The sequence below is a fragment of the Lepidochelys kempii genome, chromosome 2 (genome assembly GCF_965140285.1).
Source record: "Lepidochelys kempii isolate rLepKem1 chromosome 2, rLepKem1.hap1, whole genome shotgun sequence".
Taxonomy (NCBI): domain Eukaryota; kingdom Metazoa; phylum Chordata; order Testudines; family Cheloniidae; genus Lepidochelys; species Lepidochelys kempii.
In genome coordinates this window covers 46241332-46257634 of record NC_136381.1, presented here as the reverse complement: position 1 = coordinate 46257634, position 16303 = coordinate 46241332, and the positions used below count along the sequence as shown (strand labels likewise).

At 43.8% G+C, this 16303-nt stretch overlaps 1 long non-coding RNA gene across 1 annotated transcript in view; it reads left to right on the top strand.

Annotated features, from left to right (window-relative positions):
• Positions 1-16303, top strand: part of LOC140906530 (uncharacterized) — a 76169-nt gene that overhangs the window by 22941 nt on the left and 36925 nt on the right. The window contains exon 2 of the long non-coding RNA XR_012157142.1: positions 187-267. This is a non-coding gene — a long non-coding RNA (uncharacterized LOC140906530). The remainder of the gene's footprint in view (positions 1-186; positions 268-16303) is intronic.

Genomic DNA, 16303 nt, shown 5'->3' with positions numbered 1-16303 from the left:
ATGACTCAGACAGAATAAAGGTACAACAAGTTTTATTAATGGGGTGGCAAGGACTCCCCAAATAACAAGGTGAGACAAATAAAACAAGGCAGGCTGTATCAATAGGGATTTGTATACAGGAATTAAAATGACAATGACTCTACCATCTCTAGCAGCTTGATTTGATGATGTCTTCTCTTCTTCAAGATGGATGCAGCATGGCAGGGCATCTGGATCCCTCAGATGGGGATAGGACCTCAAGGCAGGAACAGATGAGCGCCTTCTCAGGTAGGATGAAAGTATTCAGATAATTGAATCCCTCCCCCTCCCTTCACCTGCGTCGTCTTGCGTGGAGCAAGCGATCACTATAGGAGATTAGATAGGTGCATGTAGGTAAATATATCCCCTGCTAAGATGACCCTGGTGGGGTGAATGGCCTACGCTCAGTCACTTACTTTGTCTCAAACAGACAGCAACAAGACTCCACCACTCAGGCAGGCAGCCCGGATCTAATCTGAGCACCGCCTTATATAGACATTGGGTGACTAGGCAGATTAGCTGATTGACAGTAACTACCTTTTCCCGCCTAAATTTAAAAAGGTGCCAAACTCAGAGTGAGGAGGGGACAAGAAGGGTTTACAAAATGGATGCCTAGTTGTCCTTTAGAGGAGCCAAGATGGCCTTAGGATTTTTACCTCTACACTTCATTTGACACTGAACAAGCTTCTTTCCTCCCTCACACAAATCTCAATCAAAACACTATTTATGTCATGCTCCCCCTCAGTATTTGTGAAGATAGTAATAGGGTAAACTTAAAGAGAGTAGCTCAGGAAGAGAGCAACAATTTATTATTAAACTCCCCCCTCAACCTAGCATGACCATTCTTTTTCTCCTTTTTAGAGGAGATATCTATATCTTACTGGGGTCATAATCTAATTACATTTAGCATCATTGTAGGGGGAAAATACTTGGAAAAAAACCCTCACCACACTAACAATTAACTTTAAGAAAGAGAACTACACAAGAATGAGGATGCTAGTTAGATGGAAATTACGAAGAGCAATCAGAAGGGTAAAATGCCTGCAAGCAGCATGTAAACTACTTTAAAAAAGCATTATAGAAGCTCAGAATAAGTGTACACCTCAAATCAAAATAGAACCAAAAGAATGCCACCATAGCTAATCAGCATAGTAATGGAGGCTGTTAGAGATAAAAAAAGGCATCCTTTAATTTGGAAGTCAAATCCTAATAAGGAAAATAGGAAGGATCATAAAATTTGGCAAGTAAAATATAAAAGTATAATAAAGCAAGCCTAGAAAGAATTTGAGAAGCAACTTGGTAAAGACGCAAAAACTAATAGTCAAAATGTTGTTACGTGCATCAGAAGCGGGAAGCCTGCAAAACAGGAAGACAAGGCCATTGCAGTGAAGCTAAATGAATTCTTTGCATCAGTCTTTACTGCTTTGCGAACAGGGACCACTAACAGGGAGTTTCAAGAGGGAGTTCTCCAGGTGAAGGTGGAGCAAATATGGAACCCTTGGGGTAAGTAGCTGTCTGTAGCGTGTGTTTGGGGGTTACTTGCTGTGTGCTGAGCTTGTGTTTGTCTGTCTGTCTGTCTGTGTTTGTTTGTTTGGACTGTGTGCTGTGGCCGGCAGTTGGAAGCTGTGAGCTTCTAAACAAGGTTTGAAATCTAGAAGCCTCTGTTCATAGGCTGAGCCTTAGTCAGGGGACGGGGCTATCAAGAAGGCATGGGCTTTATAAAGCAGTGAGCAAGCAACCAGGGACCGCTAACAGGGAGTTTCGAGAGGGAGTTTGGAAGGGGGCGAGGTACACTTGCTATTCTTTAAAACCATTAAACTAAATTATAATCAAAACTTCTTGATTTAAACAAAAACCCCATCTTTAACCTAGGTAGCTGTAGGAGAAAATGCAGGCAAAAGCCCGGAAGCAGAGTGGGGGCTATCCTGATTATTACACTCAGTGTAGCATGTATGAATACCTGCCCTGTGGGCACGTGGCGTATGTGTGCATTTGGTGCAAGGAGCTCCTGGCCCTCAGAGACCGTGTACGAGCTTTGGAGGCCGGGTGGAGGAACTGGAGGAGCCCAGGGAGGCAGAGAGGTATGTTGATGAGGCTTTCCGGGACACTGTAGATTTATCCCACCTCCAGTCAGACAGCCCCTGCTCTCTTAAGGAGGATGAAAGGCCCAGAGAAGGAGAGCAGTCAACGGGAACAGAGGGAAACCTTTCCATAGTTGGGACCCTCCTTCCAGACGATATTGGGGTATCCTCTCACACTGAGGTTACCTCTCTGGGGGAGGGAACTCCAGTCATTAGGAAAAGGCAGGTGTTAGTAATGGGAGATTCGATCATTAGAGACATAGATAGTTGGGTTTGCGATGACTGAGAGAACCGTATGGTGACTTGCCTGCCTGGTGCGAAGGTTGCGGATCTCTTGAGGCATCTAGATAGACTTATATGTAGTGCTGGGGAGGAGCTGGTGGTCGTGGTACATGTAGGTACCAATGACATTGGGAAGGGTAAGAGAGACGTCATGGAGGCCAAATTTAGGCTGCTAGGGAAGAGACTGAAATCCAGGACCTCTGTGGTGGCATTTTCAGAAATGCTTCCAGTTCCACGTGCAGGGCCAGGTAGGCAGGCAGAGCTTCAGAGTGTCAATGCGTGGATGAGATGATAGTGTAGAGAGGAGGGGTTTAGATTTATTAGGAACTGGGGAAACTTTGGGGATAGGGGAGCCTATACAGGAAGGATGGGCTCCACCTAAACCAAAGTGGCTCCAGACTGCTGGCACTTAACGTTAAAAAGGTTGCAGAGCAGTTTTTAAACAAAGAGATGGGGGAAAGCTGATTGCTGCAGAGGCGCACGTGGATTGGACAGAGACTTCTCTTAGAGGAGAGTCTATTGATAGAGATTCTCTAGGTTTTAGTCAGGAGGAGAGGATGGAAGAGGATAAAGTATGGGCCAGATCAGATGAGAAACATTCACATAAAGAATCTGATACATCAGAAAAGGGAAGACAAAAACAGTGACAAGTTTTTAAAGTGCTTGTACACAAATGCTAGAAGTCTAAATAATAAGATGGCTGAACTAGAGTGCCTCGTGTTATAGGAGGATATTGATATAATAGGCATCACAGAAACCTGGTGGAGTGAGGCCAATCAATGGGACACAATCATTCCAGGGTACAAAATATATCGGAAGGACAGAACAGGTCGTGGGGGGGTGGGAATAGAGAGGCTGTCAAAATAAAAAACTCAGTAATAGTGGGGGATTTCAGTTATCCCCATATTGACTGGGTACATGTCACCTCAGAGCGAAATGCAGAGACAACATTTCGCGATACTTTAAATGACTGCTTCTTGGAGCAGCTGGTACAGGAACCCACAAGGGGAGAGGCAACTCTCGATCTCGTCCTGATGTAGAACTGATCAATGAAATTATTTTTAATTGTTCACTTTATTAATATAACTTCATAAGGAAAGATTTATGAATGAAACTACATTCATCATAAAACCGGGTACCCCAATAATGGGCTAATTGAGTTTCACTTGCAATCCAATTCCTGCTTAAATCACTGAAACTTACACTGTTTCATCATTGTAACTTCTGCTCACTGTTTGTCATTCATTATACTGGTCTATATTGTAACTTCTGTTCACTGCTTGCCATTCCTTACACTTGTCCATATTGTAACAAACTCCATTTTAACTTGTCCCAAACTCCATTTTAAAATGCTCACTTCATTTTGTAAAAGCTTGCTGCAACCTTCATTTTTGCAAAACCCTGCTGTAATCTTATTAGTTTAGATATGTGAATGAGGTATGTATGGATGACGGAATCAACCTCCAGCCCCAGCCTCTACTGATGAAATAAAGTGTAAACACCCAACAGCCCTGACAAAGTAAGAGGAGTCCACCCTCAAAAGAAAAGAACAAAAGTACAATTGAAGAAAGATCAAAGCCAGGTCGCAGGTTGCAAGTCATGTCTGCAATTGACGGGTGATCAATTACAGCGAACCCAGAGGCAGCCTGACACAGCAAGACCAATAGACTCTGGATTCAAACTAAAGCCTACAAAAAGGATGTGTGAGATGGAAGACTTTGAAGGGCAACATTCTGCTGCCAACATGGAAGGGCGTCGGCCCAACAGAGACCCAGCTCTTCCTTGTGCCCGGCTTTCCTGGCCAGTTAGCCGCCACAAGCTATGGACCCAAGCTACATTCAGGACTGGTAACTATACAGCAGCTGCAGAACCTGTGTGTGTATATGAATGAATGTGTGAATGAATGTGAAACGGAATGAAATGTTATAGCGATAACTGACTGTCTACTATGATTCTTTTTGTATTCACAATAAATGTGATAATTTATCTTATCCGCTTTAATAACATCCTGCTGGTTTTTATTTTACTGGTATAACACTGAGTGGAGTGCAAGATCTGGTCCAACAAGTAACTATAAGAGGACTGCTTGGAAATAGTGATCATAATATAATACCATTTAACATTACTGTGGTGGGAAGAACACCTCAACAGCCTAACACTGTGGCATTTAATTTCACAAAGGGGAATTATGCAAAAATGAGGAGGTTAGTTAAACAGAAATTAAAAGGTACAGTGACTAAAGTGAAATCCCTACAAGCTGCATGGACACTTTTCAAAGACACCCTAATAGAGGCTCAACTTAAATGTATATCCCAAATTAAAAAACCACAGTAAAAGAACTAAAAAAGAGCCACCGCGGCTTAACCATGTAAAAGAAGCAGTGAGAGATAAAAAGGCATCTTTTAAAAAGTGGAAGTCAAATCCTAGTGAGGTACATAGAAAGGAACATAAACACTGCCAAATTAAACGTAAAAATGTAATAAGAAAAGCCAAAAAAGAGTTTGAAGAACAGCTAGCCAAAAACTCAAAAGGTAATAACAAAATGTTTTTTAAGTACATCAGAAGCAGGAAGCCTGCTAAACAACCAGTGGGGCCCCTGGACGATCGAGATACAAAAGGAGCACTTAAAGACGATAAAATCATTGTGGAGAAACTAAATAAATTCTTTGCTTCAGTCTTCACAGCTGAGGATGTTAGGGAGATTCCCAAACTTGAGCCATCTTTTGTAGGTGACAAATCTGAGGAATTGTCACAGATTGAAGTGTCACTGGAGGAGGTTTTGGAATTAATTGAGAACCTTAACAATAACAAGTCACCGGGACCAGCTGGCATTCGCCCAAGAGTTCTGAAAGAGCTCAAATGTGAAATTACAGAACTATTGACTATGGTTTGTAACCTGTCCTTTAAATCAGCTACTGTACCCAATGATTGGAAGATAGCTAATGTAACATCAATATTTAGGAAGGGCTCTAAAGGTGATCCTGACAATTACAGACCGGTAAGTCTAACGTCAGTACCGGGCAAATTAGTTGAAACAATAGTAAAGAATAAAATTGTCAGATACATAGAAGAACATAAATTGTTGCTCAAAAGTCAGCATTGTTTCTGTAAAGGGAGATCATGTCTTACTAATCTATTAGAGTTCTTTGAGGGGGGTCAACAAACATGTGGACAAGGGGAATCCAATGGACATAGTGTACTTAGATTTCCAGAAAGTCTTTGACAAAGTCCCTCATCAAAGGCTGTTAGTAAATTGAGTTGTCATGGAAAAAGAGGAAGATCCTTTCATGGATTGAGAACTGGTTAAAAGACAGGGAACAAAGGGTAGGAATAAATAGTAAATTTTCAGAATGGAGAGGGTAAGTAGTGTTAAGGAAAAGTTAGCACATGTGACTCCATTTTGGTTTGGGGCCCACCATTGTTTAAATGCCAGCACATCATACACCAGGAGGAGTAATCCTTAGATATTGAATCCCTGTGAAAATCCTCCTCCTTGTCTCCAGCCTGCCTTGACTCCCAGTATCTGGTTTTTGTCAGTCTCTAACTCCCTGTCTCTTGGCCTTGATGTGAGGCCTCCCATCCTGATAATAAAAGTTACTGATGCATAGCTTTAGGACCATGCTGTGTAATTAACATACTGGTATAGCACGAGGAATGCACCAAGCAGGGATAGGTGGTAGATAAGACAAGAGTTTGTTTATTGGCTAAGGTTTCCGATGCACGAGGGCAACATGCTTTGCTAAAAAGTATATAACCTTTGTATAATCTGCATTCAGGGTCCCCTCCTGGCTAGCAGGGGGGCACCACGCTCGAGCGTAATAAACTTAGTGTCTTTTGGGAACTCTGCAGTTGTGGACTTTGTTTCTGTGCCTCAGCCTAGATTCGAACTGTGCGTGACCTATCAGGTATAATTCGCAGCACTGGTGTGCGTGTCCTATCAGGTATAATTCGCAGCATTTGTGTGCGTGTCCTACCAGGTGTAATTCGTAGCACTTGTGTGCGTGTCCTACCAGGTGTAATTCGTAACAGTAGTGGTGTTCCCCAAGGGTCAGTCTTAAGACCAATCCTATTCAACTTATTCATAAATGATCTGGAGAAAGGTGTAAACAGTGAGGTGGCAAAGTTTGCAGATGATACTAAACTGCTCAAGACCAAAGCAGACTGTGAAGAACTTCAAAAAGATCTCACAAAACTAAGTGATTGGGCAACAAAATGGCAAATTAAATTTAATGTTGATAAATGTAAAGTAATGCACATTGGAAAAAATAACCCCAACTACACATACAATATGATGGGGGCTAATTTAGCTACAACTAATCAGGAGAAAGATCTTGGAGTCATTGTGGATAGTTCTCTGAAGACGTCCACGCAGTGTGCATCAGCAGTCAAAAAAGCAAACAGGATGTTAGGAATCATTAAAACAGGGATAGAGAATAAGACGGAGAATATCTTATTTCCCTTATATAAATCCATGGTACACCCACATCTTGAATGCTGCGTACAGATATGGTCCCCTCATCTCAAAAAAGATATACTGGCATTAGAAAAAGTTCAGAAAAGGGCAACTAAAATGATTAGGGGTTTGGAACGAGTCCCATATGAGGAGAGATTAAAGAGGCTAGGACTTTTCAGCTTGGAAAAGAGGAGACTAAGGGGGGATATGATAGAGGTATATAAAATCATGAGTGGTGTGGAGAAAGTTAATAAGGAAAAGTTATTTACTTGTTCCCATAATATAAGAACTAGGGGTCACCAAATGAAATTAATGGTAGCTGGTTTAAAACAAATAAAAGGAAGTTCTTCTTCACTCAGCACACAGTCAATCTGTGGAACTTCTTGCCTAAGGTGGTTGTGAAGGCTAGGACTATAACAAGGTTTAAAAGAGAACTGGATAAATTCATGGAGGGAAGTCCATTAATGGCTATTAGCCAGGATGGGTAAGAAATGGTGTCCATAGCCTCTGTTTGTCAGATGGTGGAGATGGAGAGCAGGAGAGAGATCACTAGATCATTACCGGTTACGTTCACTCCCTCTGGGGCACCTGGCATTGGCCACTGTCAGTAGACAGGATACTGGGCTGGATGGACCCTTGGTATGACCCAGTATGGTCTTTCTTAACTTCTTATGTTCAGAGGATGTGGGGGAGATTCCCAAAAATAATAGCTCTAATGTGGGTGACAGTTCTGAAGTGCTGTCTCAAATTCATGTGTCAATAGAAGATGTTTTAGAATAAATTGATAAACTAAATAATAAGTCACCAGGACACCTGGTATTCATTGAAAAGTTCTGAAGGAACTCAGATATGAAATTTACTCTGGAGGGAATTCTGTGCCAAAAAAATGAAAATTATGCACACAATAATTCAAATTCTGCAAATTTTATTTGTCAATAAATAAATATAGAGGCTCCAGCATGGCAGTGGGGAGCACTGGTAACTAGCTACACAGAGGTAGGAGATTACCCTGCAGCCCCTCCCACTCCCTTGGGATACAGATTTGATGGTGAGGCTGCACCCAACCCTGTCACAGTGCAAGGGCTGGGCCTGCCCCAGAGGTCCATGTCCCAGGGGAGGGCTACAGAGTGAGGAAATCTGCATGCAACATAAATTCTGCACACATGCAGTGGTGCAGAATTCCCTCAGGAGTAGAATTTAGAGAACTACTAACAGTAGTATGTAACCGTCACTGAAATCAGCCTCTGTACCAGAAGACTGGAAAATAGTTAATATAATGCTGATTTTTAAAAAGGGCTTCCAAAGAAATCCTGGTAATTAGAGGCCAATTGATTAAACTGAGAATAATAGGTAGTGAGCCTAACTTTAGCACTGGTCAAATTGGCAGAAACTATAGTGAAGAACAGAATTCTCAGACACAAACACGACTTGTTGGGGAAGACTCAACATGGCTTTTGTAAAAGGAAATCATGCCTCACCAATCTATTAGAATTCTTTGAAGATGTTAACAAACATGTGGATAAGAGCGATCCAGCTGATATAGTGTATCTGGATTTTCAGAAAGCTGTTGATATGGTCCTTCACCAAAGGCTCTTGAGGAAACTAAGTACCCATGGAATAAGAGGAAAGGCTAAAAAGTTTAGGGATGATTATCTTAGACAAGAGACAACAAAGAGATAATCTGATACGGGTCTATAAAATTGTAAATAGTGTGGAAAAGTGAATAGAAGTGTTATTTACCCTTTCCCACAATTCAAAAACCATGGGTCACCAAATGAAATTAATAGGCAGCAGGTTCAATTCAAACTAGCAGAAGTACTTCTTCACACAGCAAAGCTGTTGGCTCATTGCCATAGAATGTTGTGATGCCAAAAAGTATAACTGAGTTAAAAAAAGAACTAGATAAGTTTATGGAAGACAGGTCCATCAGTAGGTATAAGCCAAGATGATTATGAATGTAACCCCATTCTCAGAAAAACCCTCAACTTGTGACTATCAGAAGCTGGGAGTGGAAAACAGGGATGAAGCACTCGGTAGTTGACCTGTTCTGTACACTCCTCCTGATGCTCTGGTATAGTGCCACTGTTGGAGACAGGATACTGGACAAGATGGCTCATGGTCTGACCCAATATGGAAGCTCTTATGTTCCTATGACATTATAGAGGGAGCAAGCTTGCATAGGAATCAGAATAATAGAAGATTAAGGTTGGAAGAGACCTCAGGAGCTAAGTTCCCTCTAGGCTGCGTGGACAAGCAGCTGCCTATTAAGCCCCACACACGAGCTCAGAGCTATGACGCAGAGAGATGTCTCTCCCCCAGCGCAGACCTGCCATTGCCGGGAGAGGTGCCCCTCCCAGCTGGCCTCACTGCAGACCTGCTGCGGCAGGGAGAGGTGTCCCTCCCTGCCAGCCCCAGTGCGGACCTACCCCGGACTTGCCCTGGCTGGGGGAGAGGAGCCTCCCCCAGCCCGACCCAGGCCCACTGGAGCTGCTAGGGAGAGGAGCCCCCCTTGGGCCCAGCCCAGCCCAGCCCTACTGGAGCTGCCGCAGCCGGGGAGAGGCGCCTCTCTCCCGACCACAGCCCCAGGGCAGCCTGCACCCCAAACCCCTTATCCCTGGACCTACCCCAGAGCCCGCACACTGCCATACCCCAACCCTCTACCCCAGCCCTGAGCCCCTTCCCACACCCAAAACCCCTCATCCCCAGCCCCACCCCTAGCCGGAGACCTCACCCCCCCGCACACACAACCCAACCCACTGCCCCAACCCTGAGCCCCCTCCCACACTCACCACCTGAATTTTGTTACGTGCACCAATATGAAGGTGATGTGTCACACCTCACCTCCATATTGATGCACATAACAAAACTAATTCCTCACCTGGACATAAAAAATTAGAGGGAACATTGCTCAGGAGAGTCTAACACCCTGCTCAAAGCAGGGCCAACTAAATCATCCCATCCAGGGCTGTGTCAAGCCAGGCCTTAAAAACCTCTAAGGATGATGATTCCACTACCTCCGTCTGTAACCCATTCCAGTACTTCACCATTCTCCTAATGAAATAGTTTTTTCCGAATATCCAACGTAGACCTCCCACACTGCAACTTGAGACCATTGCTCCATGTTCTGTCATCTGCCACCACTGAGAACAGCCAAGCTCCATCCTCTTTAGAACCCCGCTTCAGGAAGTTGAAGGCTGCTATCAAATCCCCCCCTCACTCTTCTCTGCTGTAGTCTAAATAAGCCCAGTTCCTTCAGCCTCTCCTTGTAAGTCATGTGCTCCAGACCCCTAATCATTTTCATTGCGCTCCGCTGGACTCTCTCCAATTTGTCCCCATACTGTCTGTAGTTGGGGGCCCAAACCTGGACTCCAGACGTGGCCTCACCAGTGCTGAATAGAGGGGAATAATCACTTCTCTCCATCTGCTGGCAATGCTCCTACTAATGCAACCCAACATGCCATTAGCCTTCTTGGCAACAAGGGCACACTGTTGACTCATATCCAGCTTCTCTTCCACTGTAATCCCTGGTGCATTTCTGCAAAACTGCTACTTATCTAGTCGGTCCCCAGCCTGTAGCAGTGCATGGGATTCTTCCGTCCTAAGTGCAGGACTCTGCACTTGTACTTCTTGAACCTCATCAGATTTATTTTGGCCCAATCCTCCAATTTGTCTAGGTCACTCTGGACCCTATTCCTACCCTCCAGCATATCTACCTCTAACCCCAGCTTAGTGTCAACAATGAACTTGCTGAGGGTGCAATCCATCCCATCATCCAGATCATTAATAACGATGTTTAACAAAACCAGCCCCAGGACAGACCCCGGGGGCACTCTGTTTGATACCAGCTAAACATCGAGCCGTTGGTCCCTACCTGTCGAGCACAATGATCTAGCCAGCTTTCTATTCACCTTATAGTCCATTCATGCAATCCATACTTTTTTAACTTGCTGGCAAGAATACCGTGGGAGACCATATCAAAAGCTTTGCTAAAGTCAAGATATATCACGTCCACCGCTTTCCCCATATCCACAGAGCCAGTTATCTCATCATAGAAGGCAATCAGGTTGGTCAGGCATGACTTGCCCTTGGTGAATCCATGTTGACTGTACCTGATCACGTTCTTCTCCTCCAAGAGCTTCAAAATTGATTCCTTGAGGAACTGCTCCATGATTTTTCCGGGGACTGAGGTGAGGCTGACCGGTCTGTAGCTCCCCGGATTCTCCTTCTTCCCTTTTTCAAAGCTGGGCACTATATTTTCCTTTTTCCAATCATCCAGGACCTCCCCCGCATTGCCACGAGTTTTCAAAGATAATGGCCAATGGCTCTACAGTCATATCAGCCAACTCCCACAGCACCCTCAGATGCATTGCATCTGGCCCTATGGACTTGTGCATGTCCAGCTTTTTTAAATGGTCCTTAATCTGTCCTTTCACAACTAAGGGCTGCTCACCTCCTCCCCATACTGTGCTGCCCAGTGCAGCAGTCTGGCAGCTGACCTTGTCTGTGAGGATCGAGGCCAAAAAAAAAAAAAAAAAAAAGCATTGAGCTTTTTCCACACCACACTTTTCCTGACCATCTATCTTCTTGTTGCTAACATACCTGTAGAAACCCCTTTTCCTGACCATCATCTTGTTGCTAAAGTACCTGTAGAAACCCTTCTTGTTACCCTTCACATGGCTTCTAGCTGCAACTCCAATTATGCTTTGGCCTTCCTGATTTCACCCCTACATGCTTGAGCAATATTTTTATACTCCTCCCTAGTTATCTGTCCAAGTTTCCATTTTTTGTATGCTTCCTTTATGTGTTTAAGCTCACCCAAGATTTCTCTGCTAAGCCAAGCTGGTCGTCTGCCACATTTACTATTCTTTCTGCACATTGGGATGGTTTGTTCCTGCGCCCTCAATAAGGCTTCTTTAAAATACAGCCAGCTCTCCTAGACTCCATTACCCCTCATATTAGCCTCCCAGGGAATCCTACCCATCAGTTCTCTGAGGGAGTCAATGTCTGCTTTTCTAAAGTCCAGGGTCCGTATTCTGCTGCTCTCCTTTCTTCCTTTTGTCAGGATCCAGAACTCGACCATCTCATGGTCACTGCTGCCCAGGTTGCCACCCACTTCTACTTCCCCTACCAATTCTTCTGTTTGTGAGCAGCATGTCAAGAGCAGCACAGCTCTTACTTGGTTCCTCCAGCACTTGCACAAGGAAGTTGTCCCCAACACTCTCCCAAAACTTCCTGGATTGTCTATGCACTGCTGTATTGCTCTCCCAACAGATGTCAGGGTGACTGAAGTCTCCCATGAGAACCAGGGCCTGCAATCTGGAAACTTCTGTTAGTTGTCCGAAGAAAGCTTCATCTACCTCAACCCTTCTGGTCTGGTGGTCTATGGCAGAAGCCCACCAAGACATCTCCCTTGTTGCTCTTGCCTCTAAACTTAATCCAAAGACTTTCAACAGGCTTTTCTCCAGATTCATACTGGAGCTCTGAGCAATAACAATGCTCTCTTACATACAGTGCAACTCCTCCAATCTTTTCTCCCCCCACCTGTCCTTTCTGAACAGTTTATACCCATCCATGACAGTGCTTCCGTCATGTTACCCCACAAAGTCTGTTATTCCAAGCACATATTTCCTTGACTGTGCAAGGACTTCCATTCTTCATGCTTGTTTCCCAGGCTTCTTGCATTCATGTACAGGCATCTAAGATAACTACCCAATTGCCCTACTTTCTCAATCTGATGGTGGTCAGCCCTGGAGCCATGGACCCCAGAATCCCAGGCTGCCAAGAAGCCCGGCAAGCAAGCTGGCAGGAAACTAGGCTTGTAGTTTTATCAGCATTGTTTCATTTAACCTTCTGAGACAGCATCCACTCACTGTTCCTTCCCTCTGCCTCAGGAACTTGTTCAGATTCTTATGTTTTTCCTAGTATCTTTCAGACTGAGGCCTGATCTACACTACAAAGTTAGGTTGATATAAACCATCTTGGGTTGACCTAGTTGTGCATGTGTCTACACTTAAATTTGTCTTCTACCCATGTAAGTTCTTCATTACACCAACTTAGTAACACCAGCTCCTGAGCAGCGTTGAGCTATGGTCGGTATGCTAAGGTTAACACAGCACAAGTGTAGACACTGTTAGTATGTTGATAGCAGCTGTCCCCCAATGCCCGACACTGACCACTCTCATCACAACTGTTAACTCTGCTGCTTAAATAAGGAGCAGAAAGAAGAGGATTCAGGCTGTTACGTTCTGTGAGATCTTGCAAGCCAGTGCTGCATCAGACCATGAACAGAGGACCCGGAGGATGAATATTGCAGACTGTCCAGAGAGGGAAAGAGCGGACAGGAGAAAGGTGCAACAGTCAAAGGAGAGGGAGGACATAATGGGGACTTCTCTGGCAGTAAACACAGATGCGGCAACGTTTTGTGGGCCTACAGGATCAACAATCCCAGACTCTCCTCTATTTGCAGTCCATGGAGACCTTCAGCGTAGCGCCTCCCTAACCAGGGATTTCCCCTACACTCCCCTGAATTTCCCCAACCCCGTTTTGTGAACTAGTTACATGCAGTGTTGCCTGTTTAGTGATTGTTTGGAAATTTGAATTTAAAGTGAAACATTAATACACACTTTAAAAGCATATACAGTGTATGATAAAATACATGTATCTGAAAAAGTATAATAGATTTGAAAAATATAAACATAGACTAGCTTCCTTATACAGCTGTTTTTTATGACATTCATTTCGGTGCATTCATTTCGGTGATGTTGGCCAACCTAATAATCTCAAATTATGATTTGTAAGCAAAGCCTAAATGAGCTGTCCCTGACAGCTAGGGATGAGCTGGGGGGAAAGGCTTCAGGACCAGACTGTATTTACATTCACACCTAATCTACCTAGGTATCCAGCAAACAGAGCTGCATTGCCCAAGTGATAGATTTTGGCTGGGGTTGGATTACAAATCACTTGTGGAGCGGGGGAAGGAGGGAGAGAAATGAAATTATGTTCTTATTGTATGAGTAAAGGGCAGTAGAACTGCACTTAGCCTGTGCTGATTGAAGGCATCAAGAGAGGGTGGGGACAGGTGTTTTGCTTGATGGTCTGCCTGAGTCACAAGTACTTTTTGACCTGACCCTCTCCCCTGTTTAAAGACAGAGCTGATTAGGCTCCACAGATAGTCTTTTGTTTGGTTAAGTGACCACTACAGCTGATAATCAGGTCTAAGTGATTAGACCTGCTGTGGGACAGTGTTTCTGTGGAAGAGACAGCCCAGTCTGCACTAGCAGTGAGGTTCCTCCACTGACAACTCAGCTGAAATCACTGAGAGCTGGGTGGAACCCCAAGAGACCAACTAGCAGAGGTCACAGTGGCAGGTGGCAGCGGAAGATGATGGTGCAGAGCCATTGATAACAGATCGATGGAGTGAGCAATGGCACAACGAACAACAGCAGCCAGAGCGAACAGTGAGCAGCTGGAGGAACGAGCAAGGTGCCTTCTTGCCCCCCACCTGGGAGTTGAACTCATGTGAAAGCACCTCTGAACTCTGAGTCTCCACTGACCAAGGACAACACTGGTGAGTGTTAATGAGGCTGTTAAGAATGCTGGAGACCATAACACAGTTTATGCGAACAAAACGTGGCTGTGGTATACTTTCTATTTAGGCAAGAGATACCACGCACTACAAACTGGAGGCCAATGTTAAGTGCATTGTCACTTGTTCATCCTGAAGTTGAACACTGATTCTGAACAAGACTAGCAAATGCTTACTATCTTTCTGCAAGAAACTCAACTGACTGGCTAGAAGCACGTGGTGCAGAAGTGAAAGAGTCAGTTGAAAAAATGAAGAACTCTCACCACAAAAAAGTTTGCATACATGGCTGATGAATGCACCGATGCAAATGGGCATCAAGTATTAAGTCAATGTGTACGTTAACTTGATGTCAGTGGTAGGCCAGTAGATGCATTTCTAGATGTTCAAGTTATAGAAAACACATCGGCTGCATCTGTGACAACCCACATTTTAGAAGAGTTAAATGCTTGTCAACTGGACCCCAAACAGTTGGCTGCTTGTACATTTGATGGAGTTGCAAACTTCTCTAGAAGACATGGAGGAGTACAAGCTTTGCTCAGAGAAAAGCGTAACCCTAATCTCTCTCATACACACTGCAGAGGCCATCTACTCCAACTAGCGCCAGTACAAGCTGCAGACTCTTCAAAAGACATTTAAAAAGCTATACATTTAATGCCTTCATTATATTCTTTTTTCAGCAAGAATCCAGTCTTTTTGGACATCTTGGAAAATATAGACGATACACTGGGACTGAAGTTCAAATTAGTCCAACCTGGAAAAAACCCTTTGGCTTTCTCATGAGGGATCCTTGGCCGTTGTCTTACAATTACTCCAGCCATTATTACTGGCTTTGGAAAGTACTACCAAAATAGGATGGATCTAAGTAGCGAGGCTGGTGGATTACATTTGCTACTACGTTCAGAGAAGACTATTGCCATTCTCTCCCTTGTAAGTCTACTGTTGAAACCACTTGGGTCATTAAACAATGCCATCCAGGCATCTGCTACAACAGTCATAGATCTTTGTCCAGCAATAGAAGCTACATTTGGATCAGAGAGCTATCCATTGAAAAAGTACTGCAAGAAACGCAAAAGACTTCAGTCCAGAAGTTAAGTAATGAAGGCATTTATATTGAATCCTTAAGTGAAGAGGACAAGAAGTGTTTGTTAAGACAACTGAAAAAGTACACAGACTTGATTCTTAAAACTCTACAACAGTGACTTATAGATTCTACTCAACCTCTACACAGCTTTTACAGATCCCTGTCCTGTAAAACATCAACAGTTGAGTGGAGTGAGGCACTACCAGCAATGGGACTGCCCCGTGTTCAGGACAGAATAGAGAATTTGAACACAGTGGAATATCATACGACGAATGAATGAAGATTTGACTTCAACTTCTTTATCATCATCACTAGTGGCTTGACCCAATTTTTGTGCTATGTTTCCTGGGATGAAAGAAGTAGGAATTCATCTCTTGTTACTCCCAGTCACAACAGCTACAGTTGAGCATTCTTTTGCCTCATTGAATAGAATTTTGTGTTCTGAAAGAAGTGGCCTTCTGCCTGATCATGTGAATGATCTAATGAGCATATCAATTGAAGGAATGGAAGTACTGGACACACGAAAAGCCACCAAAGATGAACGCATTGAATTCAAGAAGTTCATTAACAAAGTTGTGCAAAATTATAACAAGAAACCAAGAAGGATGAAGATGTAGTGCTTCATAGAAGACTTGAGTAGCGAACTTTAATTTGTGATTTTAAAACATGAGTTAAATCTAATTAAGTGGTCATGAAACATTTTTCAGTTTTTACTATGGTGCCACAGAGCCACCTTCACGGTCTCACCCCTCATCAGCCCTGACCCCCCCCCCACACACACACACTTCAATTCCTGGGGAAAA